This window comes from Spermophilus citellus (genome assembly GCF_964194105.1).
Source record: "Spermophilus citellus genome assembly, chromosome: 5".
NCBI lineage: Eukaryota > Metazoa > Chordata > Mammalia > Rodentia > Sciuridae > Spermophilus > Spermophilus citellus.
In genome coordinates this window covers 7,477,810-7,491,098 of record NC_138186.1, presented here as the reverse complement: position 1 = coordinate 7,491,098, position 13,289 = coordinate 7,477,810, and the positions used below count along the sequence as shown (strand labels likewise).

The 13,289-nt window shown below is 43.9% G+C and overlaps 1 long non-coding RNA gene across 1 annotated transcript; it reads left to right on the top strand.

Annotated features, from left to right (window-relative positions):
* Nucleotides 1–404: 404 nt before the first annotated feature.
* On the top strand, nt 405–13,074 carry LOC308650045. The gene is made up of 4 exons (XR_014022222.1): nt 405–543; nt 11,350–11,619; nt 11,842–11,907; nt 12,719–13,074. It is a non-coding gene; the product is annotated as an uncharacterized lncRNA (long non-coding RNA).
* The last annotated feature ends 215 nt before the right edge of the window (nt 13,075–13,289 follow it).

The window sequence follows — 13,289 nt, the reverse complement described above, 5'->3', positions numbered from 1 at the left end:
GGTTTCCATGAACTTGGACGAGGCTGTAGTCATTGTCTAACTTAAGACAAAAGCGTGGCCGTGTATCTGGGCTTCTCTGATCTCTGCTCCGGGCACGTGTGCACTCTGAGTTTTGAGTGGCTTTGTCCTGTGCTGTCGTGGATGATAAAAATAAATGTTGAGTAATGAGAAGCAAGATGGATGTCTGTGAGCCTGTCTTTGGGGAATAAAGGCCCTGGAAGCAGGAAGTAGTGGGGAAGGAAGAGGCTATCAGACAGGGTCCCCGGGGGCTTGCTTCTGCCTGTCCCAGGCCACAGGGTGCTGTCTCTGTTGGGGCGCGCCCTGTGCCAACTGGAATTGGGGGCTACGTTGCCACCCACCCCAGGCAGAAGCTAGTGGCTCACCGAGAGAGTGTGAAGGGGTGTGGAGAGACTGGCCCACAATGCGTCTTCCTCATACTGACAGCAGAGTGACATGGCCAGGTGTCCAGACCTGGCACCAACACACCAGCACCATCCTCAACTGACACGTTTCCCTCAGACCCACACATCCAGAAGTCAGATGGTGTGACATGACAGCAGAAAGCCTGGCCTCCGACTTTCAGGAACAAAAAAGGCCAAAGAAGAGTGTGTGTTTGTTTTCTCCTATTTGCTAACAGAGTGACGGGAAAACACGTGCGTAGTGGTGACTGACTAAGCAGTACCTAGATTTAATCCAGACCTGTCCACTGAGCCCGGCCTGGAGGAAGTGCAGTCTGTCGGGGGAGTCAGGGGCTGGGGACGGCTGCAAAAGGTACAGCCTTTCCTTGAATGTCTGCGCCATGCTGTGGCTTGGTCCTCTTGCCTCAGCTCAGGTACCTCCTCCTTTAGGGGCCTTTCCTGGTCCCCACCAGCCACAGTGACCCTTGGGTGCTCTGGGGCCATCGTTCTTAGTACATTTTGTAACAACTGTTCCTTTTTGTGGCCCTGCTTTCCTCTTTGAGGACTTGATAATAATAGATACAGCTGTTAAAATGGTTCATTTTCTCTGTCAGTACAGGTTTAAAGAGAGAAACCATGATTTTGAGAAGTTCAAGTCAAGCCCCACCTTTCTATCACATTTTTCTTGGTCTTCATCTTTTAAAACTCCCTCCTCTTTCCCCAGTTTCCCTCTGGTCTTATTTACAGAAATCTCAGAGACCCTCCACGCCTCTCCATGGGCCGTTAGCTGATATCTGAAGTTACCAAAGGGAAGGTACGCTTGTAGGAACATTTACCCTTTGTGAGTACATTGTGTTTCACGCTCGTGCTAGGGAATATTTCAGGAATGTTCGTTGAGAAGAGAAAATCTTTGATTTTAGAAGGGTCTGAGTAATGGAGACTCACTGTCTCTTTTTCCAAGTGGCTTTCATGGGGTTTAAAAGTTCCTGCTTTGGACGAGCAACTTGGGTGGCCCGTGGGAAGCGCTGTGCAGTCTGCAGTTACCTGAATGCGTATTTCCATGGCAATTTGGTGACTAAGGCAATGCTCACATACTGTCCCCCTGTGGGTAGGAGTAAACTGAGGCACGGAGAGTGCCTTGCTCACAGTCCGGGGGCAGCAGCTTCTCACCTGCCTGCGCAGCACTGTGCCTCTTCAATCTCGCACCAACACGAGCTCGTCTGTTTGCAACACAGTTATCACTGCCACGTTTTTCACTAGAGCTCCTCAGAGAAGAGCACCACTCTTTGACTACATGAACGAACCCCCCATGTTGAGGTGTAAGGCTGCTGATTTGGAGAAATAAAGGAACATTCACAGTACAGATGACATTTGGTTTAGGAGGAGCTTTAATAGGGCTGGACATAAACTCATGTATGTTTTCAATTCAGAGTTAAAAAAAATATTTTCTGAAAATAGTTATAAAAGAATACCCTCTTGACAATGATTTAGTGTTTAAGGTCACAAGGCTAAGCAAATTCCCTGTGGGGTGGGTGTGTGTGTGTGTGTGTGTGTGTGTGTGTGTGTGTGTGTGTGAACGTGTGTATGTGTGTGCATAAGATTTGCCAGATTTTTACCAGTGGTGCTAAATAGAGTTATTGAGCAATTGCAGCGGGGGCTCCAGCCTTCTGCAGCTGGAACCAGGCAGGTGCAGCTCTCTGGTTGGGAGCCAGCATTATTTTGCAATACTGCTGGCAGTAACCATTTTTAAATAGAAACATGATTGCACTTTATTTTAATATTTCTCCCTTCCATTTTCTCCCCCTACTGTAAATCAACCTTGCTCTGAGCATGAAGTCCTTGCCAAGGTTTCCAGTAACAGATCAGGCACACCGAGCCGAGCCTGTTTTTGGTGGAAGGAAGTCCACTGCAGTGGGTGTAGTACACGTGACTGAGGAAGAAAATAGCAACCACACAAAGCGAACTGTTCCTGGGCTTTGGTGATCCGTGGAGACCAATGGTTTCACTACTCCCTACACCATGTCAGCGGGAATGTGCCAACCATGTGACCACAGTTCTGGTTTGCTCTCTTGCCCTGCAGGATGGTATTATAATGAAGGTACTAGGAACCAAACAGATCTCTGCAGGGCTTTAACTAGAACAGCTTATACTCTGTTCCAGACTCTTCTACAGTCTGTGTATAGATTAATTCATTAAAACTCGTGCCAGCATTGTGAGAGAAGGTACCATGCTTGCCTGGTTTTACAAATGGAGACTGAGAAAGGAACCTGCCCAGGGTCACATAGGCAGTTCGGAGGTACAGCAAATTCAGTCTGATTCTTTGGTAAAAAAAGAACAAAAAAACTTGCAGCTTGACAGTGACAAATGTTGTAACTTTGAGGAAGGTGTTGATGAGTTCCATCAGTTTCTCATGTGCAAATTTACATTTTGGTTTTTACATTTAAGAGCCATCAATTGTCCTGAGAATTATAAGTTATTTGATGGTTCCATCCTCTATTGGTGGCTCCGTGAATGAGCTCAAGAATGCAGGATCCTTACTAGTGATCACTAAGGATTCTTCTAATTCTATGTATCTTTGAAGCATGATTAATATTACACTGACTCCACCTGCAAACACACTCTATCTGCCTTTGCATGTTGAGTTCCAAATCTGTGCTGCTTGAAGTGTGATTTTAGACCAGCGGAATCACCTGGGAGAGTGATGTGAAATGCAGAACTACTGAATCAGAAACTGAATTTTAACAAGATCCCTAGGTGATTCGTATGCCCATTAATGGTTGAGATGTACTGCTCTAAATCACTGAGATTGTCGAAACATTCCTCTTTCTTAAAATCTCAGAGTGCTCTGTTTCATGTGCCACTACCTGAATCTGTATTTATTAGTAGACTAGAAACTCAAACCCTCGAGCTTAATTCCGTCACAAAGACAGAGACAGCATGTGATAGGAGAGAAGGGTATTGTCTTCAGTCCCTGGTAGTATGCTCATTTCTCAAGCTAGCAACAAGACTATGGGAAAATCTGGGTTTGGATGCATTATGACTTAATCTACTCAAAGCCTACACAGACAGGATCAGCCAAGAAGGTAGAATTGTTGAGGCAAATTGTGCATCAGAGGCAATAACATGATCCAGTGCTTTGCAGCTAAGATGAGAACTGAACCATTCAAAATTTATGTAGCAATTACAAGCCATTATCACCCTTCCCCCACGTCATAAAACGTTTGATTGTTTATCAACTAACCTTGTAGGACATTATTACACTCCCTTAATTTTTGTAGTTATGGCTCATTTTGAAGCCAGTATTCTCTCCTGTGATCCGTAGGGGTGTTCTGACTCTTCTGCTAAATGAAGAAGGAACAATGGGAAATCTGCTTGTCAACCCCCAAGGGACCTTTCTATGGAGCCCTTTCCCCTCCAGTATCAGGTTCATCTTTTTTCTAACTGCTCCCACCCCTCTTTCTGCTACTTGGTCCAGATCCTCAGTCTTCCATGTTGCTCCCGAGCTCTGGACTTACCGGTCCAGTGTCTGCTGTCTGTCTTCTCTCTCGCTCTTCTTTCTTCTGTGCTCTAAACTTGCTCTCCATTGCTCTCAAATTGTGGCATGATCAATGACTCTCAAGACTTGGGAGTCCTTTTCCCTTGGAATGTGAGTCTTAACAACTACAGCAACAACAATTCCTGCCTTTCTCCAAGCAGTAATTCTGCTGGGGCCCTTCAGCATCCCTCCAGGTGAGTGGATGAGAGGATATTGAGAGGAAGGGACCCTCCCAAGGCCTCTGAAACCTTGTCCTTGGATGTTACCTCTGGGCTTTTGTACCTCGTCTAGGGGTCTCATTAGCACACAAAAGGTGGGAAGGTTGCCTCATGAGAGTTAGCCTAAAAGACCTTGGGAGTATAAGGAATATCAGTTTTATATTTGTGAAATTTATCAGGGTCAAAAATGGAGTCACTGGTGTCAAACCCTAACAAGCAGGAGCAACCTGAGGACATTTGTCTAACAATGGTGGCTGCACTATGAGCTAATGCCAACTCCTGCAGCAAGCCCCGCTCAGGTCTTTGTCTCAAAATAGCTCTTGTGGATTTCTCCTTTTTTGTCTTTAATAGCTTCCCCTTTGCCCCATCCCCCTGGATGCCCCTAGGAATCCCTGATTGCAATCCCCTGCTATTCCCTCACAGACTCTTTGCTATGGAGAACGGGTCTCTGTGGCTGATTTAGGTTGACATGTTGAAGATGCCTATTGCAGGACAATGGATTTGTGTATTTGGGCCACACCTGGAAACATTAAGATAGAAGAGTATTAAGTGAACATGCCCATGAAACAGGCTGTCTTCCTCTGCTCCCTTTGGCCATGTTGCCCCAGTAAGTTTGTATCCTTGAGTAGATCAATTGAGATCTTCATCTGGTTTTATAGGAGAGCTGTGTTTGTAGCTTCTGCCAAGGTCTATCTGAAATGCTGAAACCTTCAGTCTTGGAAGAAGACTCCAGGAGATAGCTGATGTCGCCTGAGCTTCAGTATGCTGACTGAGCACCATATGCTAACTCATACTTGAATTGCTCCACATGATGAGCACATGAGACAAGTGATCTCTTCCCCATTTAGTAATGAAATACCTAATAAAGATGTACCAACTTTCCTGAAATCACTGGGCATAATAGGGATGTTTTACTCAGCCAAATTGTTTTACTCCAAAGTCTATGGTTTATCTATGTGACTCAAGTAGATTTAATATAGACAAGACTTTGTTGTGGTAGAACATTTTTCTTCCAATTATATTGATTATGTTAACACATACAACAATGATCCTTAGTCCACATTAATCCAGTTCCCTCCATGGTTGGCTCTCATTCAGTTCTTCACCTGACTGTCTCTGGGTACTTCCATACGTCTGAAAGTTATAGGAAGGTGACCTGGGCTGATAGGCTCGCTCTCCCTGTTCTTTCTTGTTTTCATTTTTATGAGCCCTGACACCAGTCATCCAAGGGTAATAACGTTTAATGTAATGGATTTTACATGGTTTGTTTGTCTTGGAAACCACATGAATATTTTTATTGGATGTAGTTCTTAATACACAAATTTATAGAAAAAAAAGATCTACATTCTTCCGTAACAAGATATTGGAGTTTGTACTCTTATTTGTAAGACCTCGAGTTAGTAGCTATAGGACATGCAATGTGTAGCCCACGGTTCTGTGAACTGGGTGTGAGGGTGAGTTTTCTGGCATCTCTGCTGGACCACGGAGTGCCAGACATTTAGCCAAATATTATTCTTGGTGTGTAAATGTGGCTGTCTCTGAATGAGATTAACCTATGAATTTGTGGACTAAGGAAGGCAGATTGTCCCCTCAATGTGAGTGGGCTTCATCCAGTCCACTGCAGACCTGAGTAAACCAAAAGGCTGCCGAAGAAGAATTGCTCTTCCTGATCTCCACACTGAAGATGAAACACTGGCTCTTCTTGTATCTCCAGCCTGTGGATTTTCTGACTAGTTACACATCCTGGATCTCCGGATAACCTCTGATATCAGTTCTCAGTGTCTGTAATTACATGAGCCAATTCCTTATAACATCTCTCTCTCTCTCTCTCTCTCTCTCTCTCTCTCTCTAATCTATCTACTCTAATATATCTATATCTAATTTCTCTATCATTAATTATACATGTCAACTTGACTGGGTTAGGAGATGCCCAGAAAGCTGGTAAAACATTGATTTTGTGAGGGCATTTCCAGAAGAGGTTAGAATTTGAATTGGAAACCCGAGTAAAAGAAGATCACCTTCATCAATGTGTGAGTACATTGTTCAACACATTGAAGGCTCAAACAGAACGGAAAGGCTGAGGAATGGTGAATTCCTTCTCTTGAGTTGGGACATCCATCATCTGCTCTTAGCCTTCTGAGCTCCTGATTCTCAGCCCTTTGGCCTCAGACTGGGAATCATGCCATTGACTATCCTGAGTCTACCTTTAGATGCAGAGGGAATCACACCATTGGCTTTCCTGGTTTCCTAGCTTGCTAATGGCACACAGTGGGGCTCCTTGGCATCCATGTTTATGTAAGCCAATTCCCATAATAAATGGTTTTATTTCTACATACATCCTATTGGTTTTATTTCTCTGGAGAACCCTGAAGTACATATAGGGCACGTTCTGTTTCCTGTTGATTCTATTTCTCCAGAGAACCCTAATATACCAGATAATCCCCAAAATATCCTGCAAATATATCCCTTTCTATGGGAAATGTCTGTGCTTGAAAGTGAACTGTTACCCAAGATAGAGTAGAAGAATTCCAAGTTCCTTGCGTCCTGTAGATATAAATCATTTCATAAGTTAGTCTGGGGAAAAATATAATTTCAATAGTACTTGGACACACTTCAATCAGTACATTGGACAAAATCCTCTTCATAAAGGTATTTCTGTGAGAGTTGTGACAAGTCTGAAAGTGGAAGACAGTCTTTCCATTGTTTTCTGAACTTCAAAAGGAAGGAAGGAGCTCAATACCAAATGCCAGCCCCCGGGGAGCAGTGGCTGTTGAGTAACTGGTTGCCAGGCCAAAGCTGCCCGAGGCTGGGAAAGAGGATTCCATGTGCCTCTGAGTGTGACCGTGAAGGCTCCCTGTGAGAAGTGCAGAGAAGGAAACACCGACTTTCTGAATGAACACAGCCCTGTCCTTTCAGAGTCACCAATCCCATTCAAATGCAGTTTTTAATTTTCAAGTGGAATTCCTGTAACACAGAATCAGTCATCTAAAGTGGAAAATTCAGCACAATTCATGGGTGTGTTCAGGGTTCTGTGTAACCATCGGCTCTGTCCAGTTCCGAACATTTTCAGTTCCCCAACAGGAAACCCCATAAGCAGCCTCTCCTGGTTTCCATCTCCTCCACCCTGGAAACTCTAGAGATTTACCTGTTCTAGCATGCCTTTTAAATAATACTCCTTTAAAAAGGAGTATTCAATTCAAGTAATTGAAGGAGTCTAATTCAGCTTGTGGATAGTTTTGATATCTGTTGGAAGTACTTGTAGAATTCTTCAAGGACCCGGTCCAGATGTGAATCCAGCACTCCTTATAGCAAGATGTGAGTTTGCAGGGATTTCTCAGGAAGCCCTGAGGAGTCAGGAGGCCGACCTAGGAGCAGCCCCAATAGGTGCTTCTGAGATGAAAACTCAGGGAGGAATGTCCCTTTGGCACCCTTCTTGGCCACACGTTGGCTGCCAGATGAGACAGCAGACTGCACACAGCTTCGGCGTGGGATCCCCTGTCTTCCTGTCTTTGGCTTTTTATTAGAACAAGCCTGAGAAACTTGCTGGGGGTGGCGTAAGGTGCCGGGGGTGGGGGGCATGACTCTTCCATGTGTGTTTTTTTGGGGGTACCAGGGACTGAATTCAGGGGCACTCAACTACTGAACCACAGCCCCAGCCCTATTTTGTATTTTATTGAGAGACAGGGTCTCACTGAGTTGCTTAGTGCCTCACCATTGCTGAGGCTGGCCTTGAACTTGCCATCCTCCTGTCTCAGCCTCCCAGAGCCGCTGGGATTACAGGTGTGCACCACCATGCCCGGCTAGATCTCTTCTGTTTTTGACAGACTACCATGATCTTTTATTCTTAAGCAGATATCCTAGATGTGTTTTGGGGCAACAACATGTGTCTTTTTGGGGAGTCCGTTTTAAATATTCTACTCAAAGCAATTAGAAATTTGACTACAGAAAGACATCGGTGACTGAAAATATATTGACACTTGAATACGATCAAGTCATCACTCTTATTTTCCAAGCAGAGGTAGCTGTGAACAGATGAGCTGTCCTTTTACTCATCCTGTCTTACCCACTGAGTGTTGGGGGAAATTTTATTTTATTTTTAAAATTTCATTAGTGCATGATAATTATGCATATTAGTGGAATTCTCTGGTATGTGATCATACATGCACACAGCATAATCAGGTGCATTTCACTCCTCAGAACCTGCCCTATCCCTCCATCCCTCTCTCCCCCGGGCCCCTTCCTCTACTTAACCACTGCCCTTTTATTTTCATGAGCCGCCCCCCCCCCCATCTTTTTGTTCTTTTTTTCTTTCTGGCTTCCACATTTGAGAGTAAACATACAAGCCTTGACCTTCTGAGTTTAGCTCATTTTGCTGACTCTCATATGCTCAAGTTCCATCCATCTTCCTGCACATGACCTAAGTTCATTCTTCTCTACAACCTAATAAAACTCCCTTGTGTACGCACACCACACTTTCTTCATCCACTCATGTGTTGAGGGACGCCTAGGCTGCTGCCGTAGTTTGGCTATCATGAACTGTGCTGCTATAAACATGGCTATGCATGTATCACTGTAGTAGATGACTTTACTTCTGGATGAATACTGGGGAGTGGTACAGCTAGTCGTATGGTGGTTCCGTGCCTGGTTTTTTGAGGAGTCTCCATACTGACTTCCATAGTGGTTGTACTATTTACCATCCCAGCAATAACATAAAAATGTTCCTTTCCCCCCTTGTCCTCTACAGCATCTATCGTTATTTGTGCTCTTGGGACTGCCATTCTGTCTGGAGTGGAATGAGATCTCAGTGTAGTTTTGCTTTGTGTTTCCCTGATTGCTAAAGACGTTGAACATTTTTTTTGCATATAGTTTTTGGTCATTTGAATTTTTTTGAGAAGTGTCTGTAGTTCATCTTCCTATTAATTGAGTCATTAGTTTTTGGAATTCTTTTAAAATTCTATGCATATTCTAGATATGAATCCCCTGTTGAAAGAGTAGCTGGCAAAGATTTTCTCCCATTCTGTAGGTTCTCTCTTCACATTCCCAATTGTTTCCTTTGCCGTGCAGAAGCTCTTTAATTTGGTGTCGTCCTATTTATGAATTCTTGGCATTATTTCCTGAACTTTAGGCATTAATGGCAATTTTCATAGAAGAGTGGGGAAGTAGGAATGCCCAGTTTAGAAAATAGTTTCATGAAAATCAGGGAGGGAAAGCAAGTGTTTGTCACCTGCTGTTGGATGGTCATGTAAGGAGCAGACTGGGCAACTCTTGACCATTGCTGCAGATTTATGTACGGGAAAAAAAATCCATGTCCCGGGGGGTGGAAGGACTCCTGCTACTCAGAGCTGTGTGTATTGTACTATCTGAATCTGAAGGTTGTGCCTTTTACAAGAACACTGATGTCAGGGGTTTTCTCCTAAGAGTTTCAACTTCTCTAGTCTTTACTTAAAAGCATCACGGATGGTTCTAGTCCGTTTTTAACCAGTTGAACTGTCCCTTCATGCAGTTTCTACCTGGTTGTCTTGATTCTACTCTCTGACTGAAGGCAAGCGGTTGACTGAGTCCACTCAGCTGCTGTATCAAACTTCCCTAGACCTGGTGGCTTATGAACAACAGGGATTTTCTGATCCCAGTTCCGGAAAGCTGGAAATCCAAGATCAACTGGCGGATTTGGTTTCTGCTGAGGGTCCACTTTCTGATTCCCAGATGGCCAACTTCGTGTTGTGTCCTCAGGTGACAGAAAGAACAAGGGAGCTCTCAGGACATTTTTATTGGCACTGATTTTATTCACGAGGGTTCCTCTTCTGTGACCCAGTCACCTCCAAAGGCTCCTTTTTCTCATACCATCACTGTAGGGTTAGGGTTTAACTTGTGAATTTTGAGGAGACAGAGATATTCAGTCTATAACTTCTTTCTGGTCTTTCAGACAGAGGAAGAGAGAAAGCACACATCCGCTAAGGTGCTGCCTAAATGGCTAGGGTGACTGCAGTTCAGTCAGGCCAGGAGCTCTTGTGTTAGTGGCCTCTGGTGTCGACTCCCTCTTATTGGGCAGTTTACTGGGACCTTAAAGGTCTTCTTTCAAATGCATTGATGATAATATCCCATGATGTTTCTGTGATGTTTAGGGTTTGAAGAGTATTTTCATTTATCTTATTTGATATTAAAACCACTCTAAGCAAGCCTGGTAGATGCTATTATGTACATCTTACAAAGACGCGAGGAGAATTTAGATGTTTGGTCATTATTACCAGCACATCCAGTGCTCACCGAACATATGCTTTCTAAGCCTCTTTTTTTTAAACTTGGTTTTTTTCAGTTGTAGATGGACACAATACCTTTATTTTATCTATTTATTTTTATGTGGTGCTAAAATGGTTTGGATGTGAGATGTCCCCCAAAAGCTCATGTGTAAGACAAGGCAAGAAGGTTTGGAGGAGAAATGATTGGGCTATACTTTAAACTAATCAGTGGATCGCTCTTCTCTAATGGGATTAAATGAATGGTGACTGGAGGCTGGTGGGGGCGTGACTGGAGGAAGTGATTCATTGGGGGTATATGGGGGTATATATTTGTATCTGGCAAGAGGAGTCTCTCTCTGCTTTGCAGCTGTTTGTCATGTGAGCTGATCCCCCTCTACCGCACTCTTCTGCCGTGATGTCCCCCTTCACTTTGAGCCCCAAGAAATGGAGCCAGCCTTCTATGGACTAAGGCCTCTGAAACTGTGAGCCCTCAACTACACTTTCCCTTCTCTACAATTGTTCTGGCGGGCCTCTTAGTAACAGCAGCAAAAAAACTGACTAAAACAGGTGCTGAGGATCCAACCCAGTGCCTCACACAGGCTAGGCAAGTGCTCTACCACTGAGCTACAACCCCAGCCTTTTTAATCATGAGTCCATTCCAAGCTGTTGTCCAATTTAAATTGCTCTGATAGGTATAGTTGATTGTCTAGAATCAAATGAATCAAGTTTCAATGACAGGGGTTACCATCAAGGAGAACAGGTCCATGTTTTCCAAAATCCACCTTAAAATGAACTTGTGGGAGAACACCTGTCCAACTCGTCTTCTTTCATACCCCATTTCTTAAGATGGCAACATAGAATCAATACCATAGATTCACCCCCCACCCCGATCTGGAAACCTGAGCGTATGTGAATCACTGTTCCGTTCTCACTTCTCTGTGTTGTCATTTCTTCCTACCCAGGTCTGCTGGTCTCAGTTTGAAGGCATCCTCTTCTGTAAAAGGCATCCGCTGTGACTCACCCTGGAGCCCTGCACACCCGTTCTGCACGCTTGCTTCCCTTCTCTCCCCATCACGTTTCCACTCTTGTGTTCACCGCTCTCCAAACATACGAGTGCCGCCTTCCCATCGGGTATGCAACGCCTATAGTCAGGGACAGTCACCTCACCACGAACAGGTACCTGATGATAAAGCCATGCGTGCAGGAAAGGCCACAGCTGCGGAGATTGTAGGGTAATTGTTGCAGGTTTGCATACTTCTGTTATTGGAGGAAACACGAGAGAAGGTGATGGCATGTTTTAAATCTCATTTTAAAAATAACTTACTTGATGGACTTGGGGAGAGCTTGAATACAAAAAAATGATCTGAAAAAGATAAATCACACTTTTTTTTTAAAAGAGAGAGAGAGAGACAGAGAGAGAGAGAGAGAGAGAAATTTCAATATTTATTTTTCAGTTTTTGGCGGACACAACATCTTTATATGTGGTGCTGAGGATCGAACCAGGGCCGCACGCATGCCAGGTGAGTGCGCTACCTCTTGAGCCACATCCCCAGCCCAAATCACACTTTTAAAAGGTCATTTGTGGGGGAAAAATATCTATTTGCTGAAGATCTTGGAGAACAAAAGGGAGGTGTTTCAGGCATTTGGTCTTAAACTCTGGATTTGAGATCTGGGACAAAACTAAAGCCTGAAAAGTCTTATTTTGTTTTGGCTCCAGAAACGTCCAGTGTGCAGTGTGTGGTTTTATTGTCATCGCCTCCAGCTTCCAAATCCGTCACTGTTACCTGGCTGCCAAACAATTTGAAAAAATTATTCTTACCTGGATGCCAAATAATTTGAAAAAAAAATAAATAAATTCTTCATATAACAATGAATACTTTTAAATGAAGGGAGGACATATTGCAAATGTGCCTACAAAAATTAATGACACTGAATTTTATCTTGACACTAACACTCAAGGTCTGTGGTTACAAAGCACCTTCACCAAGTTCTCATGTGAAATCTCGAATTCCTTTTAGATTAGCAAGAGTAATTTCTTGCTTCATGTTTTATTGAATAGGTCTCTTGAATGGTAGAAAGGTTTTAAAAATCAAAGAATAATTCACTGAAAATTGTTCTTTTTATTATGAATGTACTTTGTGGTATATGTTCTTGACGAGGTAGGTGACATGCAATTGGCCAACTCAAATGCTTTGCTTATTCCTGAGTCCTCAGAGCAAATGCTGGGCTGGGCTTTTTAATGGGTGCTCCTCCCCATCATTAAGGGGACTGCATGCTAAACCAGTAATGGATTTAATTCTCTGAAGGATCTGAGTCTTGCATCCCACTCAGGGCTCACGACAGACTTGACATGTCTGCTAAGAGAGGAAGTAAAGGTGCAGCCACTTGAAATCAAACGGTAATGATCAAGAACCATCACAGTGAAGAAGAAGAGGCCCCACTTGAGTTCTTATGGTACACTTGGAGGATGGAGCTGCTGCCTTTGCCTCCCACACCCCAGGTGCGGGGTGCAGCAGGAGGAGGGAGGAGGGCCCTGCACAGCAGCAAATGGCATTACCAAAGAGTGGACGGCGAGTGCTCCGAGTTTGGTTTGGAGAACGTATGGAATATGTATTTTTTTTAATCTCAGAATTTTTTTCTAGGAGAAAAGTGTAACTCCTGCAGTGGTATAAAGAGAGAAAATAAAACCAAACCAAACACTGTCTAAATAAAAATTTCCGAATTCTGCTGGAGGTCCTTGTCCATTCACCTTGGCTTTAGACCCTTCTCTTGCTCCCAAGTCTCTGCTTCTTCATGATTCTCGAGTGATGCTGGTTCCCTCTGGTCCTTCTCCCAGTCTGATCTGCTGCTTCTGATTGCTATTGATTTCCTTCTCCACACTGCACTGGAGGGGTGTCCAGGG